Below are 19,232 nucleotides of genomic sequence, written 5' to 3'. Positions count from 1 at the left end.
GATAATATTGTTGGTTGTACTTTGGGCTGGAAAACTTCCTTCAAAATAGTGGGGTAAATTTTATGGCCGTTTTAATAAACTCATCGGGGGTCTGATAGTCTCACCTGTGAGTTTTGCACATTAGCTATTGTTGGGTAATGATGGTCAGGTGTCGTCTCCAGACTGAGGCCTAAATTCTTAACCGTTTTACTATCTTGACATACACTTTGTTATCTGACAGTATTTTTTCACAATGAGGGAAAAAAAATTGGCATGCCCTTCCAGTTGAGCTTCACCCTCGTTTCTCATAATGTCGACAACAGTGCCATCGAGGCCTGGGTTGAATTAGGTGAGATGATTTTTTTTAATGTAAAGTAGTCGTGACTTGTACATGAAGAGGTGTTGGGGACCTTCCCCTTTCAGATCCAAGGCTGTTTCAGTAGGGCAAGAGACAAGACGCGTGTTGCTTTTTGCTCAGAGACCAACTAAGGTAAGGTGTGTTGGTGGCAAGCAGAAAGTCTTCTTTTCCAGGGCCTGTGACTTGGGTGGGTAGAAGAGCTTAGAGAATGACACTGTTTTGAGTAAACCCAGTACAGTATGTGTCATTTAACTAAGTTTGGAGAGTTCTAGAATTTTAGATTTGCTCCCTATAAAGGCTTCTTTCAGCTCTAATTACTTTCCTCATTTTCAGGTGGCCCTGAGCTGTTCGAGTGACCAGCACACTGGTGCAGCCCCACTTGTAGTTAGTTAATGGCAAGCCATAGGAGAACCGAGGTTTTCCCTGCTTGTAGGCCAGGTTTTTTTAGTTCAGTCCTTACCTAATTAAATACCAGTTGTCGGAAATAATATGGATTGCCTGAAATGCTGATTCCTGGGCCTCACGCAGGACCTGGTGAATTAAAATCTCTGAGGATGGGGCCTAGGAATCCATCCTTACAAAACTCCCTGAATGATTCTGGTCAGCCAGGTTTGTGAACTTGTGCTTTAGATCACTTTTGGTATTCCAGAAGATTTCCACTAATTACGACTCCTGAGAGTGTTTTTAATTGTTTATACAATTTCAGAGGTATGGAGGAGGGGGAAGCCTGAGAGACAAAACTGAAAATTGAGCATCTCTTAAAATATAATGGATTTATGTAGGGGAAACAGATTTGTTGCCAAAAATTATTTGTGCAGGTTCTGAGGAACACACTTGATAAAATTAGAGGCTGCTTGACTGGAGGTATATCCAGAGATACAATGAGGAATCCAGAGGAAAGAAGCAGAGAGGAAGAGGCAGTAAGCCTGCTTCTGGCCCGCAAAGAGCTCCACTGAAGGTGCTTCCCAGCATCATGATTGCTCCTACACCATCTGATTCAGTTTCTAGTAAAGTGTGGGTAGGGCAGGTGAATTAGCAGTCATTTGAGACAAGGGTTGTGAACCAGGCAGGTTTACTGTGGACTGTGAAGAGTTGTTGAAATATGCCTGAGGCCCTGAGGACTGGTAAAGTCAGTTTTAAAATCTGTTGCAGTTTTGGTTAACACCTTCTGTGGTAAAGTGGAGTGCTGAGTTACCAAAGGAAGTAGTCATATTGCAGAGGGGGTGTGGTGAGGTTTGTTATAAGTTTGGAAGAGTTGGAAGAAAATGTTACAGTTGTATAGAGCAGTGAAGGAGTTTGCTAAATATCCTGTTAAATCATAGTGTAGTATTGTTAGAGAAGTACACCTAGTTGTCCACTACAAGAGCCAGAGGCCATGTTTGTTTTGTTCTTTGGTGTCTCCAGTAGCTAGCATAGTTCCCAGCATATACTGTGCTCTCAGATATTTGTTGAGTAAATGAATAGTATTGAGATGGGAAAAAGAACAGTTTTGGTGGTTGATAACAATGTTTGTTATTAAAAGTTACTTGATCATTTGCATTGGATTAAAGAGTGAGTTTTTTAGTCCTTGTGGTTTGGAACTTTGAGATCCCATCAAGAGATTCTGTTTTCTAAAGACTGCTATTGCACACTATCCTGTTCTCTAGTTTTTGGGTCTTAAATGTGCCTTAATATTTTTTTTGTGTGTGTATGTGTTTCTTCATTTTTTTAGGTATTGGTGTTTTTAAGCACATTTTGTTAGATACAGAGGTATTTAGAATAATGGGAAGCTGTAGATTGGCAGAGATTGTGTCATTAATTTGACTCTGTGACTGCTGTTAGGAATGTCACTTCTCTGGACCTCAGTTTTCTTATCAATCTATGATTAAAGGCCTGTACTTGTTGACCTCAAGTAGTTTCTCCAGCCTGAATTTGGAAATCTTTAATAATTTGTAATTGTTACTTAGTATTAATCTCATATAGGTAGATGAACCTTTTAATTAAAAAAAAACTGAAAAAAGAACATTCTGTTTTGAATTCTGCTTTTGACTTATGGATTTTAGACATTGTCCAAAAGAGCTCTGGAAATTGAGCTCATGTTGCAAGTATTATGCAGAAACAACATGCTTATGCTGTTGTAATTAACTTAGTGTTGAAATCAAAATGGATTTCACATAGGGAACTTCAAAATTTAGTGTGAAGCCACAAGATTAAGAATGGTTCGGGGGAAGTTTGTGTAATTTATGTGGTCAGCTGTTTCTTACAGACCACCCAATTTTGTAATTTTCTGTGGTGAATTTATATGTAATTTTATAATCAGTGAAACTTAAGACAAAGCATGAGATTAAATACATATCCAATTGAATTAGGATTCCCAATAATTTTAGAGGCTAGAAAATTGTTAATATTCATTGTTATTTTTAATTTTAATTTCATGCTTGTATCTTCACTTTTGCGCCCAGAACCTTAACATACCTTTTAAATTCACATTTGTATCAGATGTTCAAAGTGAAAACTATTGTAGCATGGCATTGGATGACCAGTGAGTCCTGGGTTCAAGCCTGGGTTTTGCTTCTCATTAGCTGTATTGTTTCTGGCAAACCACATAACCCTTCTGAGCTTCAGTTCCTTCATTAGTAAAAGGAAGAAGAGCAAATTCTCTGTTTATATCAACCTGTCAGTGAGGATCAAATGGAGTGGTGTATATGAAAAGCAATCTAAAAATGTAAGGGGATGATAATGGAGTCATATTGTATTACAATCCTATTTTCCTGGAAGAGTTGGCTTGTGGAGCAGTGGTAAAATCTGGTATCTGCTGTCAAGTGCAGAATTTACTAATATCTCTGGTAAAGCAACAACAAAATGTCTGTACTGTGCCTGGAGAAACCTTTTAGCAAGCACTTGTACCAGTCTGCCAATAGAAATGGTCAGTGTTTCAAGAAACTTCAGAGGGATCTGGGAGTCTTACATTTGTGCCCAGGTTTGCACTTGGAGTAGACTTGCTAGATTTCACACATTTTGTTATGTTAGAACGGTGGTAGAAAGTGGAAGGGTCAAGGAGTTTTGTACATTCTGTGTAAAGTTTTAGGGCTCTGTTTTCTAAATGGCAGGTGGCAATGTCATAGGGTAGTGAAATCAACGTGGTGATTTCTAAAAACTAGAAAATATCAGCACATCAAAAATGGTAAAAATAATTATTGATTTGGGAAACTTTTGTTGTTTTATACATTTATATATGTGTATTGAGTTGCAACATAAAATGTATTTTTTCTTTTCTTTTTTTTTTGTTTTTCTGCACCGCATGTCTTGCGGGATTTTGCTTCCCCGACCAGGGATCAAACCTGTGCTCCCTGCAGTGGAAGCATGGAGCCCTAACCACTGTACTGCCAGGGAATTCCCTTGTTTGGACTTTTAAAATACATGTGCTATTGTTTCCTTAGGCTAAATTCCTAAAAGTGGGCTTACCTGGCAAAGGGTTTTTTTTTAAATTTATTTTTGGCTGCGTTGGGTCTTCGTTGCTGCACCCAGGCTTCCTCTAGTTGTGGCGAGCGGGAGCTACTCTTCATTGCGGTGCGCGGGCTTCTCACTGCAGTGGCTTTTCTTGTTGTGGAGCACAGGCTCTAGGCGCACGGGCTTCAGTAGTTGTGACACACGGGCTCAGTAGTTGTGGTCTGCAGGCTCTAGAGCGCAGGCTCAGTAGTTGTGGCGCACGGGCTTAGTAGCTCTGCGGCACGTGGGATCTTCCCGGACCAGGACTTGAACCCGTGTCTCCTGCATTGACAGGCAGATTCTTAACCACTGAGCCACAGGGAAGCCCCGGGTTTTGTTTTTTAAATTTGAATATACTCAGGGCACCCTCTAGATAGGATGCTATTTTAAAGTCTCAGCAAGAGAATATCAATGTCCAATTCCATGTATTCTTTTTTTTTTAATTGGGGTAAAATTGCTTTACAATATTGTGTTAGTTTCTGCTGTACAATGAAGTGAATCAGCTGTATGTATGCATATATCCCCTTCCTCTTGGACCTTCCTTCCACCCACCCATCCCACCCATTTAGGTTGACACAGAGCACCGAGCTGAGCTCCCTGTGCAATTCCATATATTCTTGCTAGTGATTTACTACCTTTTAGCTTGTTGGTGGGAGTTTAAAATAGTTTGGGAATAGTTTTCCTTTGTTCTTTTTTCAGCATCAGATCTTAGCCTCTACAGCTTAACTGTGGAAGGGGCAGGTAAAAATGAAAGTGCAGTGATAGGGACTACTTTAGACCAATGGTCTGTAAACTTTTTGATTGCTCATCCCAACAGTAAAAAAAAATTTGAGTATTAATGTTCAATCCTTAAGTATTTAATTTACAAATAATATGTATAGTAACTGGTTATTGTGTACCTTATAAAATACAAACAAAAAAATTAACAAGGATGAGAATTAAAAATAAAGTTCAAATATCTTTCTTGTTTACCCCAGTGGAGCATCTTGGGTACTCCTTGAAGTGTACTATACTCTACTTTGGACGTAACTGCTTTCGACGCTTAAGATTTAACGTTGGGCTTTTATGGTTGACTGTTTTTGGGCCTTTCCACTAATTGTGCAGATGGTCCAGCCTAGTTGGATTATGATAGTCTTTAAAGTGTCCCATGCTGTTCAGAGTCACATCCTCAATAAGTGCAAACATAAACCTTGCTCATAAAGCATCAGTTTGATACCTTTTGTCATTGTTGACGTGGCTGAATTGAAAAGGGCAAATCATAGGATAGGAAACAGTCTAAATAATTAGTCTACTTCTTTTAGATATGAAGAACTGATATTGTGTAGAGTATATTTTTAAAAGTCCATGCTTTATGGAAAGCAGTTTGGTTATAACATTTTTGTTTTCTAAGAGCTTAGGTCTGGGCTTCCCTGGTGGCGCAGTGGTTGATAGTCTACCTGCCGATGCAGGGGACATGGGTTCGTGCCCCGGTCCGGGAAGATCCCACATGCCGCGGAGCGGCTAGGTCCGTAAGCCATGGCCGCTGATCCTGCGCGTCTGTTGCCTGTGCTCCGCAACGGGAGAGGCCCGCGTACCGCAAAAAAAAAAAAAAAAAAAAGCCTTGGAGACTGAAAAAATTGCTCCGTACTTGCTTTCCTTTGCTTGCAAAATACCACAATTAACCTTTCACTCTAACTCCATTTGGAAGAGCCTGAGTCAGTAACTTTTAAAAAATGCTTTCTTGGGTTGAAACTTTCCCTGATGAATCTTAGATTAAAAGGTAACTTTTTTCCTTAAGTTTGAATAAGTTACTTTTGATTTGCCCCTTTCCTCCCCGCTGTAAGTTATGAAATCAGAAAATGGTGTTTTTTGCACTACAAAAATGAGTCTCCCTCTCACTTCCCATCATGGGGAATTTAATTTCAGTTATTTTATATGGGTCGATATCAGAGAAAGATAATATTGAAATCTTAGATATTGTGAAAAGAGCAACCTTAGCGATTACTTTTTGCTAGTTAAAAGAAATGTTTTTTGCCAGTTAAAAGATAATTTATACTGAAGGGGATTGCTATATACAGTATTTTGGGAAAAGGGCCAGGTATCCCTTTTTACCTTAGGTAGCATGATTTATAAGGTGCTGTCACATACATCTTCTTAGATCCTCATAAGGATTTGAAAGCATCATTTAATCAGGGATGTTGTGACTCCTTTGAGGCCACATGCCTAGTGTTTGACATCATATTTAAAGAGGTAGACTGTAATCCCTGCAGAAGTAGGTACTGATGGCTATTCTCCTTCACTCCTCAGCACTTTATATACTGCCTGGTACAAAGTAAGCTATCAATATTTATGGACTAACTGTTTGAACTCGAACATATATATTTACATGTGTAAATAAGTTATAGCATTGTAAAACCAATACATCATTTTCTGTAGTTAGATTTTTTGTTCATCTGATGTGCACAGAAAATGTTTTTGTGGGAGAGGTCATTAACTTTACATCAGCCTTTCAGATATCCTCTTACTTTCTCTTAAGGATAGATTCATGGTGATAAAAAAATTAGTCTAGATGTAATTCTTTTCACTGTGTGTGTCCCTCCTACTGGCAAGACTGTGTGTGTGTATATATGTATGTGTATATTTATTTATATAGTAGCTTCCTATTTAAAAAGGAAACATACTCATTAGTTAGTCGTTGGGTGTATAGTGGTTCTTGAAACATGGACTTCATGGTTTGCCATAGGGTGAATGAAAAGGAGCAAGTATGATTTCTCTCACTTGTCTTACTCTCTCCAGTTGCCTGTACACGTGGTTTTGGTTTACTCTGAACACACTGAAAAAAAAAGTTAGTCTTCTGAAGAAGCTAGTATTTTATTCCCCTTTGGTCTGCTGAACTTAAAATCATGTTTGGTAAGTGAGCTAATATACTTTTATATATAGAAGAGACCCTGTAAAGACAAGAATGGAAATATTAATAGTGATTAATTTCTGGCTGGGATAGTGACCATTTTCTGCTTCATATTCTTCTGTAGTTTCCCAATTTTCTGTAATGAACATGTATTACTCTTATAATTAGGAAAAAGCTGCTATTTTAAAGTACATTTTAATATCCTTAGTTTTCTTTTTTTTTTTTTTTTGGCTGTGTTGGGTGTTCGTTGCTGCGCGCAGGCTTTCTCTAGTTGCGGCGAGAGGGGGCTACTCTTCATTGCAGTGCGTGGGCTTCTCATTGCGCTGGCTTCTCTTGTTGCGGAGCATGGTCTGTAGAGTGCACGGGCTTCAGTAGTTGTGGCTTGTGGGCTCTAGAGCTCAGGCTCAGTAGTTGTGGTACACGGGCATAGTTGCTCTGTGGCATGTGGGATCTTCCCAGACCAGGGATCAAACCCCTGTCCCCTGCATTGACAGGTGGATTCTTAACCACTGCACTACCAGGGAAGTCCCTGTCCTTAGTTTTCATTGGCTGGCTTATGAAGGTTTAAGTCATAGTCACCATTGAGGAAGTGGGTTGTGGTCTTCCCTGGTGGTCCAGTGGTTAAGATTCCGCACTTCCACTGCAGGGGGTGCGGGTTCACTCCCTGGTTGGGGAAGTTCTGCATGCTGTGGGGTGTGGCCAAAAAAAAAAAAAAAAAAAATAGAGGAAGGAAGTGGTTCCTTAACTGACTCCAGTTCCTAAGCAGAGTGGCAACTGTAGGAAGTGGTATGGGAAAATGGGGCAGGCAAGCTGATTTGAACTTTCTTATTGTAATTTCCACTATGACTGAGACAGTCTGGGCTTTGGTCACAGTTAAACACAAGACCTCCATCTAATTTTTCTTTTCCTAATGAGCTGTTTGAGAATTATGAAACCTTAAAAAGAAAAATCAGATTCTATGTACTGTAAACACAGGACTTGGCCTGAATTCCCAGTTTGCTTGCTGATATGCCATGTGGACTTGCCATGCGGAGCAAAAACTGTAGGGGGGGGGGGTGTGTGTGTGTGTGTGTGTGTGTGTGTGTGTGTGTGTGTGTGTGTGTGTGTGTGTGTGTGTGTGTGTGTGTGTGTGTGTGTGTGTGTGTTTAAAAATATCAAGTAGATGGAGAACAGTATGGAGGTTCCTTAAAAAACTAAAAATAGAAGTACCATACAACCCAGCAATCCTACTACTGGGCATATACCCTGAGAAAACCATAATTCAAAAACAGTCATGCACCACAATGTTCATTGCAGCTCTATTTACAATACCCAGGACATGGAAGCAACCTAAATGTCCAACGATAGATGAATGGGTAAAGAAGATGTGGCACATATATACAATGGAATATTACTCAGCCATAAAAAGAAATGAAATTGAGTTATTTGTAGTGAGGTGGGTGGACCTAGAGTCTGTCATACAGAGTGAAGTAAGTCAGAAAGAGAAAAACAAATACTACATGCTAACACGTATATATGGAATCTAAAAAAAAAAGGTGATGAAGAACCTAGGGGCAGGAGAGGAGTAAAGACGCAGATGTAGTGAATGGACTTGAGGACACGGGGAGGGGGGAGGGTAAGCTGGGACGAAGTGAGAGAGTGGCATGAACTTATATATACTACCAAATGTAAAATAGATAGCCAGTGGGCAGCAGCCGCATAGCACAGGGAGATCAGCTCGGTGCTTTGTGACCACCTAGAGGGTGGGATAGGGAGGGTGGGAGGGAGGGTAACGCAAGAGGGAAGAGATAGGGGGATATATGTGTATGTATAGCTGATTCACTTTGTTATAAAGCAGAAACTAACCATTGTAAAGCAATTATACTCCAACAAAGATGTTAAAAAATATCAAGTGGGACTATAGCAACTCAGATGTGATACTGATTTTGTACATGTAATTCGAACTGGAATATACTTAGATAAATGACTTATTTTGGCAGTAGAGTCTCATTGGGGTTTTGGTGTTAATGTACAGCTGGGAGTTGAGCCACTGTAAGTTTATTTACTCATTTATCTGTTGATATTTTAGGAACGTCTATGTAATACATCCTTTAGAGTTTAAGTGATAGAGTTTAGGTAGAGCCTGGGCTTTTGCTGTTTATTGCATGTTATAGTGACTTAAATGCTGTGTAAATATTCAGAATGTTAGATTTCTGGGGTAGAACTTTTTTTAACTATCTGCCCTTACTTCATTATTTTATTTTAGTTTTTTTTTTTGTTTGTTTTTTACGGTACGCGGGCCTCTCCCTGTTGTGGCCTCTCTCGTTGCGGAGCACAGGCTCTGGACGTGCAGGTTCAGCGGCCATGGCTCACGGGCCCAGCCGCTCCGCGGCACGTGGGATCTTCCCGGACCAGGGCACGAACCCGTGTCCCCTGCACCGGCAGGCGGACTCTCAACCACTGCGCCACCAGGGAAGCCCTACTTTATTATTTTAAAGAATAAGATTAAAGTTGAAGAGCAATCAAGGTAATAAAGGTAGGTGCTAATATAAATTTATAGAGATTTTTAGTTAAAAATATTATAATAAAGATATATAGGCTTGTCAAAAAAAAATACCCTGTAGAAGTCGGTAAAGGCCATATTCCTCTGTTTCAAAATTCCACAATCTTGGCTTTCTTTTTTTTAAAAGTAAAATTTAAATATTTCAAAATTTAGAAAAATATGGAGAATAATTTAATAATCACCATGTACCTAATTTAAAAGATGTTGATTTAGATTTAATAGATGTTGACATCTTGCAAGATTTGCCTGAAAGGTGTATTTATATTTGTTTTTAAAAACCAAAATATATAGTTTGGAGTCCCTTTTGCATTCATCTTAGATCCTGTTTCCATTATCCAGAGGTGGTTTTACTCTCTTAGCCCATGCTCTTTCATTCTTCCAACAAATGTCTCTGTGTATTTAACATGTAGTATTATGGTGTTTCAAATGTGTGTGGTACCTTAGTGTATATATTCTGTTTGAAAAGCTTGAAATTTATCTGTGTTGATACATGTATATTTACTTCACTTAAAAGCTATTAGCTTAATAGCTATTCAGTTGTATGAATAGAATGCAATTTTAGTCCCCTATTAATAGTTGTTTTCAGTTAATATATAGATCTTAAAATTTCCCTTTAATAGGATCAAACTGTACGTGCTTATCTACAATTTGTTTTTTTTCTCAGTAATGTACTACAGACATCTTACTGTATCACAAAATATAGATTTACCTCATTTTTAAGGACTGTAGTGTTTTAAAACTTTTTATAGGCATGCTACAATTATTTATCCAGTCCTTTACTGATGGACATCTAGGGATTTTTTTCCCTTATTACAAAAAGTGCTGTCTCTCATGGATATTCTAGCACTTTATACTTTTGAACAACGGTAGGATAATTTCCACAGAAATAGTTCTGCAGAGTAAATTTTGGGGGAATAGAATTGCATGCAATAAATATTGATGCTTTTATATTAAATCTAAACCCATACGTGTATTTGTAACTTTCTTATTCCTGGTCTGTTCACTTAGGTCTGTTCAAAATGGGTGCTATGTAAGAGGCGCTGAGATGGATAGCTTTGTAATATAAAGCAGCTAACATGTTAAAATTGCATAGTAGAAACTAGGAGGAGTCCCAGCTTTATATAGGTGAGGCACATAGAGCTGTGTTTGGGGAATAGTTTTAGTTTTGCTAGCACAGAATAGAGGATTCAAAAATAAGTTTGTAAAGTGCTATAAATTAATCAAATCCTTAAATTATTTGAAATTTCTTTCTTTTTTTTTTTTTTTGCGGTACGCGGGCCTCTCACTGCTGTGGCCTGTCCCGTAGTGGAGCACAGGCTCCAGACGTGCAGGCCCAGCGGCCATGGCTCACAGGCCCAGCTGCTCTGCGGCACATGGGATCCTCCCGGACCGGGGCACGAACCCGCGTCCCCTGCACTGGCAGGCGGACTCCCAACCACTGCGCCACCAGGGAAGCCCCTTGAAATTTCTTTTACTTGCTGTACTGAGCCCTTTTAGGCTGAGATCAAAGGCAGTTTTGGTGAAGATGTGTTTGGTGGTAGTTTGCATGATCGGGAGCAGGCAAAGATTAGAAAGCAGTGAAGAATCTGTACTGTACTCAGAATTAGGTGATAAGGACCTGAATTAAGGTGGTGGCAAGGTGGTAATTTAGATAGCTAGATTAAAGTAGAGGGTTGTTGGTTGATACCCTAAAGGAGATACACAAATTTGAATGGGAGGTTAGTGGCAAGGATTCAGAGTTGGTGGGTTTTGGGTCTCAGAGAATAGTGATAGTATAGAAATATGGAATTGGGAGGGGGAGCTGGTTTTGGAAAAGGACTAAAATGAAACCCTTCACATGTTTAACATTGAGGCCAGGGTATAGTAGTAAAAATGTCCTGCAGGAGCTTGGAGATAGAGAACTTGAGGCAGGAAGAAAGGTAGGCCTTATCTGGATGAGATCTTGAACCTAGAAGAGCCAGAGATTGAGGCTCACATTTAGGGGAGTGGGAGAAGATTGAATTTTAAGAAAACCTGTTAAAATTAGGTTAATGAGGCATAGTGGAGGCCAAGGAGATTTCCAAACGAGTGATAATTAAATTTGAGTGAAATGGGAAACAATGGGATTTGGTGATCCATACTAGTCATCCATCATTTTCTTAGGTTAATTTTAGCATAATAAGGGGTGAGGAGTGGGAGATGAGACAGCATGTATGGAACCTGTGTTGTTCAATAGAACTTTCTCTGATTCCTTCTGACATTCGATAACTGCTGTTCAGTACATATTGAGCACTTGAAATTTGGCTAGTTTGACCAAGGAACTGTTGGGTTGGCCAAAAAGCCTTTGGTTTTTAAGTAAAAATAAAGGACATTTTTCATTTTCACTGAGAACTTTATTGAAGAACATATTCACCCTTTTGGTCCACTACCTTCTGCCATTTTTCAGACAACTTCATAATTCCATCTTCCCAAAACTTTTAATCTTTTTGCGCAAAGAACTGTTCCAGGTGCCTTTTACAGTCTTCTAGGGAATTGAAATTTTTTCCATTAAGAGAATTTTATAAAGACAGAAATAAATGGAAATCCAAACGTGCAATGTCTGGTGAATACAGCGGATGAATTAGAATTTCCCAGCCAAGCTGTAACAGTTTTTGCCTGGTCACTGAAGAAACATGCAGTCTTGCGTTATCCTGATAGAAGATTGTGCGTTTTCTGTTGACTAATTCTGGATGCTTTTCGTCGAGTGCTCTTTCAGCTGGTCTAATTGGGAGCAGTACTTGTTGGAATTAATCGTTTGGTTTTCCAGAGGAGCTCGTAATAGAGGACTCCCTTCCAGTCCCACCATATACACAACATCAACTTCTTTGGATGAAGACCGGCCTTTGGTGTGGTTGGTGGTGGTTCATTTCACTTGCCCACGATCTCTTCCTTTCCACATTATTGTACAGTATCCACTTTGCATTGCCCGACACAATTTGTTTTGAAAACGGAACATTTTCATCACATTTAAGTAGAGAATCAAATGCGGAAATATGGTCGAGAAGGTTTTTTTTTGCTTAACTTGTGTGGAATCCAAACATCAAAGTGATTAACATAACCAGGCTGGTGCAAATGATTTTCATCGCTTGATTTGGATATTTTGAATATGTCAGCTATCTCCCATGTGGTATAACGTTGATTGTTCTCAATGTCTCGATTTGATCACTATCAACTTCAACTGGTCTACCCGACCATGGAGCATTGCCCAGTGAGAAATCTCCACCACGAAACTTCTCAAACCACTTTTGACACATTTGATCTGTCACAGCACCTTCTCCATACACTGCACAAATCTTTTTTTGCGTTTTTACCTTTCTTGAAATAATAAAGCATAATATGGCAAAAATATTACTTTTTTCTTCCATCTTGAATATTAAAACAGCTACACAAAAATTCACCAATTTTGATAAGTTTTTTTTTTTTTTTTTTTATAAATTTTCAGCTGCGTTGGGTCTTCGTTGCTGTGCGCGGGCTTTCTCTAGTTGCGGTGAGCTGGGGCTACACTTCGTTGCAGTGTGCAGGCTTCTCATTGCGGTGGCTTCTCTTGCTGCAGAGCACGGGCTCTAGGGTGCGTGGGCTTCAGTAATAGTGGCGCGCGGGCTTAGTTGCTCTGTGGCATATGGGATCTTCCCGGACCAGGGATCGAACCCGAGTCCCCTGCATTGGCAAGTGAATTCTTAAGCATTGCACCAGGGAAGTCCCAAGTTTTTTTTTTTTTTTTTACTGTACCCTGATACGACAGGTGTCACAATACAGTAACAAAATTGTTTTGAATGAAGTTAAAGACAACTAAGTACTACTAGAGCCATCCCAATAAATTAAAATTTTTTAATTTTAATTTAAATTTAAATAGCCACATGTGGCTAATGCTACATGTTAGACGGCACAGATTATGGTCTGTTAAAATGAAACAGTGATGTAGATTAGCAGGAGGAGGAGATCTCAGGATAAAGTAGAAGCATTTCGTTATTTAAAAATTTTGTTGCAGTGCTATCAAAATTGTGTTGGAATTACGTATTTTAGTGCAAACCAGATTTTTGCATTTTTGTGTTCAGTGTTGGCTATAATTAATTGACAACTCTTTTCTATATAGAAGATCAAAATTAATTTTAAGAGAATTATGGTCTGAAATTTTTTCATGATGTCCCTTTTTTTCTTCTGTCTTGCTTTTTAAAGGTTATAATTCAAATTTTATAATTTATAATTCAAATTTTATTCAATATCTATTGAGACATTTGGATCTCTATTTTCTCCAATTAAAAGTAACTGAAAATTTCTGTTTTAGAAATCTCATTAGGGAGAGAGGGAATACCAGCTATACTTTAAACAAATCAATATCTTAGATATTTTATGGCTTGAGAAATGGTTTGCTTTGAGAATGATTTATGGTTTAAATTTGAATATTTGATAATACACGAGAGAACCTTTCTTACTAGGCTTACCTAAATGCACATTGCAAGAAGAAAAATTAAGTGTAAATGGAAGAACCCATTCACAAACAGTGCTTATTATGTGATTCCATTTCTATAAAGTTAAAAAAAAAAGACAAAACTGATAGATGGCAACAGAAGTCAGAATAATGGTTATTTTTGGTAGTGAGCATAAGGGAGACTATAGGGTTGTTAATGTTCTGTATCTTGATCTGGGTGGTAATTTCATGGTTTTCTTTATGAGAATCATTGAGTTGTATACTTATATAAACTTTTTTGTATGTATGTAACACTTCAGTTTTAAAACTTTTACCGCCTCACAAAATTTTAATGAACATAATTAGCTGAGTTTGTCTTTCTTTAGCTTTTTAATTTTTCTGCTACGTCTGTTCATACGTGAATACACTTAATGATGAAGCCTATTTTGTCTTTTAAAATTACGATCTAAAACATGCAGAAGGGTGCATAAAAAATGTATAGCTTAATGAATTTTTAAAATGAGTATATTGGAGAGACGTCCCTCGTGGTCCAATGGTTAAGACTCTGCTTCCACTGCAGGGGGCATGGGTTCGATCCCTGGCCTGGAAACCAAGATCCCGCATGCCTTGTGGCGTGGCCAAAAAAAAAAAAAAAACAACTACATTGGAGGGTTTTTTTGTTGTTGTTCATTTGTTTTTGAGTATGTCGTACCTATGTCTGTAAGAAGGGAAGGAGTTGATAGAGGGTGAGAATTTTTGAAGAGAACAAAGTTTTGAGGATTCTCAGAATACCATATCTTTGCCTTGGCTCTTCCTTTACTATCTCCTTGGGCAAATCATTTAACTTAATTTGGGTCTCAGATTTTTCTATACATTGGGGATCATACCTAACCTTCTTTGCAAGGTGACTGGTGCAATTCAAAATTATAGGAACATAGAATAATATTACTAGATAGCCCTTTAGGCTTGAATTCAGGTCTCTGACCTTACAGAACAGAATTGTGATGTGAAAAGATAAAATGATTTGTACAAGGACACACAGCTGGTGATTATTAAGATTATTCATTTACATTGGCTTAAAAATTTCTGAGGCTTTTAAGTATGCTAGGCACTATTCTAAGCAATTTACATGTATTAAGTTGTTTAATTGTCTAGGATTATTCCCAGAGGTAGGTATAATTATTCCAATTTTACTGATGAGGAAATTGAGGCAAAATGGGGTTAAGTAACTTGCCCAGGTAGTTGCGTTCTTTGCTATACTGCCTAGCTAAGTGAAAGCACTTAAGGATTTTAGGCAAATATTAAGATCTTTTAATAATGTTTTACAGATTTTGTGAAGTAAAATTTTGGTTTTTGAACCAAAATTAGAAAAAGGAACCTCATTTGTTGTGACTGTCATGATTATGGAAAAGATTGATGTTAATACTTACTGTTTGGGTTTTATTCTGTCCTTGACAAAGCTCATTTTCTTCTTAAAATGACTAGGATGTAAACACTAGATAGTTTTCTTTTAAAAATAGATTTGTTTTTTTAATCCTAAGTCAGTTTATTTCTACTTTACAAATACTGTTTAGATTTCTAGGCAAAATGTTAATGGAAGGGAGTTTTCAGACTTGGAGGCAGGTCTAATAAGGTTTAGTGTTCCTGTATCGGTTGTTTCAGCAGCATCTGGTCCTTGTTTTCAGGACAATAATACAGATTCTGTAAAAATTTATTTTAGACTAAGGTATAACTTACATACAGTAAAACTCACCCTTTTTGAGTACAGTTCTGCAAGTTTTGGAAACACATGATCAACACTAATCAAGATATAGAAGAGTTCCATCACCTCAAATTGTCTTTGGGAACTACTGATCTGTTTTGTCGCTATAGTTTTGTCTTTTCCAGAATTTCATATAAATGGAATCATGCAGTATGTAACCTTTTGAGACTGGCTGCTTTTATTTAACATAAGGCACTTTGAGACATCCATAGTTTGTGTATCAGTGATTACTTTTTATTGCCGAGTAGCATTCCATTGTATGGATGTACCACAGTTTGTATATTCACGTTCCAAGTTCATTTGGGTTGTCCAGTTTGTTTATTTTTGGCTGCGTTGGGTCTTCGTTGCTGTGCGTGGGCTTTCTCTAGTTGCAGGGAGCAGGGGCTACTCTTTGTTGCAGCGCGCAGGCTTCTCATTGCGGTGGCTTCTTTTGTTGCAGAGCACGGGCTGTAGGGCTTGCAGGCTTCAGTAGTTGTGGCTCACAGGCTCTAGAGTGTAGGCTCAGTAGTTGTGGTGCACGGGCTTTGTTGCTCCGTGGCATGTGCGATCTTCACGGACCAGGTCTCGAACCCATGTCCCCTGAATTGGCAGGGGGATTCTTAACCACTGTGCCACCAGGGAAGTCCTGGTTGTCCAGGTTTTGATAACTACAAATAAAGCTGCTATCAAAGTATTCACACACGTGTGTGTATGCCCATGTATGTGTTTTCTTATGGTTTAAAAAAATATATGGTGCCTAGAGCTTTTTTAATTTTATTATGGAACCTGAAAAAGCTTGTAATTTTCACAGAATTTTATTAATTGCTTAGTAAACTTCACCCCCCAAAAATTTCACTCTGGAATGAGAATAATTTGTTATACAAATAATCTTACAGTGTAAACTGTAAATAATGAGAATTTTTTAAAATTAAGGAAGTAGGCACATGTACTTAGTGGATATATTTACTTATCAAACTCCTTAGTGCATAATGTCGTATTTTGTTTTTAGTAGCTCTTGAATTGTGAATCTTTGACTTTCTTTTGTTCCTCTAGCTAGCAGAATGGTTATATAATTGGTTATGAAAAGTCTATAAGTAAAACAGGTTTAGCACTACAGAGTTCCCGCAAGATAGCTGGAAGTATTAATATTGGTTGCCAGTTTCATGTAAACAAGTCATAAAACTTACAGTTTATGGTTGATTAGCTACTTGAATTAAAATTATCCTCTTTTTTTTTCTGTGTAGTGAACTTTCTAGCAATATGAGGGCAAGAAAAAGAGGTGTAGGAGCTTTTATCTTGGGAAAGAAATTGCAGGCAATTTTTGCAAGTTAATGTTTCAGGGTTCTGATTCTGACCCTGCAGAGGACTACAGAGACTGTAGGTGGTATATGACATCTTCGAGAATAGTATGTGTATGTTTCTTTTGATTAGTCTTAGAATTAGATTAGTTTAAGCCTTTTGGATACTGTGATGAGGTACTTGGTATACAGAGCTACTTTCAGCAATGTACATTTCTTCTGAGTTAAGATATTTAGAAAACTGAATGTTGTGTTTAGAACCAAGAGACATTACACTTCAAATATGAACATTTGGTTAAGGGGATATCTCACTTGTAGGCTATCATGTTTCTAGCTATTTCCCATGGAAATATCCATCCGGAGATGCCCACTCTTGACAGTAATGGGGATTACAAATTAACAGTTTGTTTTCTGTATGTGGTTGTTTGCTAGTGGCAAGACTTAGGTTCTTTACTTTTCCTAAGACTACAATATTGGTGATTCAAGTTGAGAATTCCAGGATAGGGTTGCCAAAATTAGAAATATGGGAGTATGGAGGTAGCAACCATGGGATCAGTATTACGAATAAAATTTTAATTAGCTGTATTAGTTGCACACTTAATTTTCACTGCTACCTAGTGAAGTAGGCAGGGCAGGCTGTACTATTACTCTCACTTTACAGGTGAATAAATTGTGTTTCAAAGCTGTCAGAACTTGTCTGAGGTTGCACTGCTAGTGAATAGCTGAATTAGAACTTCAGTCCAGGTCTTCTAATAACAAGTTGGATGTTCTTTCCACTATTGCAGTTTAGTATGGTGAAGAGCTCAGGCTTGGGTTTTAATCTTGGTTTTACCACTAGTACCATGTGATCCTAGGCAAATTCCTTAACTTCTCCTTGCCTCAGATTTCTCAGTTTTAAAATGGGGATAACAGTGCACTTGGGGCCTTAATTAGGATTCGGCAAATGCTTACAACAGTAGCTAGCCAATAGTAAGCACTCCATATATGCCGGTTGTGGTCGTTGCTACTGTTACTATAGTGATAACACTGCTTCTTTCCCTGAAGGCATTATAACTGTCCATTACTTTTTTTTTTTTTTTGCGGTACGCGGGCCTCTCACTGTTGTGGCTTCTCCCGTTGCGGAGCACAGGCTCCGGACGCGCAGGCTCAGCGGCCATGGCTCACGGGCCTAGCTGCTCCGTGACATGTGGGATCTTCCCGGACCGGGGCACGAACCTGTGTTCCCTGCATCGGCAGGCGGACTCTCAACCGCTGCGCCACCAGGGAAGCCCCATTACTTTATTTAGAGCTAGGAGCTTTTGCATTCCTGCTCCATGGAACTACTTAAGTTGCATTACACACACTCTTCCCCCATTCCCAGTGTTTTACCTTCTCAAAACGAAGAAATACAAAAATTTATTAGTGGGTTCATCTAAAAAGATACAAAAATAGATTTTTCCCTTTAGAGATATTTGATGAGCCTTCAGAGAATTCCTGGGTATCTCAAACTTTTGTTAACTTGAGAATTCTTCAGCTAGTTTACCTGATACAGAAAAAGATAACTTTTCCTTTGTCAAGAGCATGAAAAACTTTTAAATGTACCCATTTGCATAACATCTACTTAAAGTTATCAGGAGATTTTACAGGGCATTTTTGGACACTTGCACAGAAGAGAATCTTTTAACATGATACTATGTAAACCTGCTTGGGTTATTCATTCCTTCTTTTACTGAAACATGTGAGTGGCTTGCTTGGATATGTATCTGTGTCCTTTCTTTGATAAACACCTGAGGGAGTCTTTGGAAATGCAGTGTTTTGGCCACTATTTCAACTCTGCAGAAATATGGTTTCATGATAAACACAACAAAAAGCACATTGGCAGCAGTCCAGAAGCTGACTCACCAAGGAGTAATGATAGACACTTTGAAGGCAATGGCCTATCCCAGGGTCCTATTTCAAAGCTTCATGCTATGATAACATCAGTGAAAGGCAGCCAAGAAATCAAGATGTGATCTTACTTGTATCTCCTGGGAATAATGGTAGGAAAGACTTCTGTAGTAGGATGCAAGTAAGATTTTTTTCGTAATGATCTTGTAAAACTTGGGGATGGGCAAAAAGGTGCAGATTCAGAATGGTGGTGACCTTTGTGAGGCTGTAGTACCATTTCCTTCTCTTGGACTGGATGAGAATAATCTTGTAATAACTAAGGGTTAACTCAAGAAGCTCAATGCCATATCAGTTTTCTAGAGCTCGGGGAATATACTTAGCTCAGTAGTAAGCACACGTATCATGTTCATGTCAGACACTGTAGCTACTGTTTCCTACTTGAACAGACTAGAAGAAACCAAAGCAAGACCAGAATCAGTTCAGTTTTGAGGAACAGACCCTTTGCCTACTAGTGTTGCATATTTTAGGAGTAAAAATATTAAGAAGGTGGACTTGCTTCCGAGTCATGAAATAAGTACTAACTGTGGTTGTTTTTGTGGATTAGAATGATTGCAGCTCCATTTCTAAATCCAATTTTATAGGCTTAAGTTTTTCTACATGGCAAATT

General features: G+C 38.5%; 1 protein-coding gene across 4 annotated transcripts in view; it reads left to right on the top strand.

Annotated features, from left to right (window-relative positions):
* Window positions 1-19,232, top strand: part of MTMR3 (myotubularin related protein 3) — a 142,406-nt gene that overhangs the window by 886 nt on the left and 122,288 nt on the right. The gene's annotated exons all lie outside the window — the stretch shown is intronic.

Source organism: Stenella coeruleoalba (genome assembly GCF_951394435.1).
Source record: "Stenella coeruleoalba genome assembly, chromosome: 14".
NCBI classification, from domain to species: Eukaryota; Metazoa; Chordata; class Mammalia; order Artiodactyla; family Delphinidae; genus Stenella; species Stenella coeruleoalba.
This window is presented reverse-complemented; position numbering and strand designations above follow the sequence as displayed.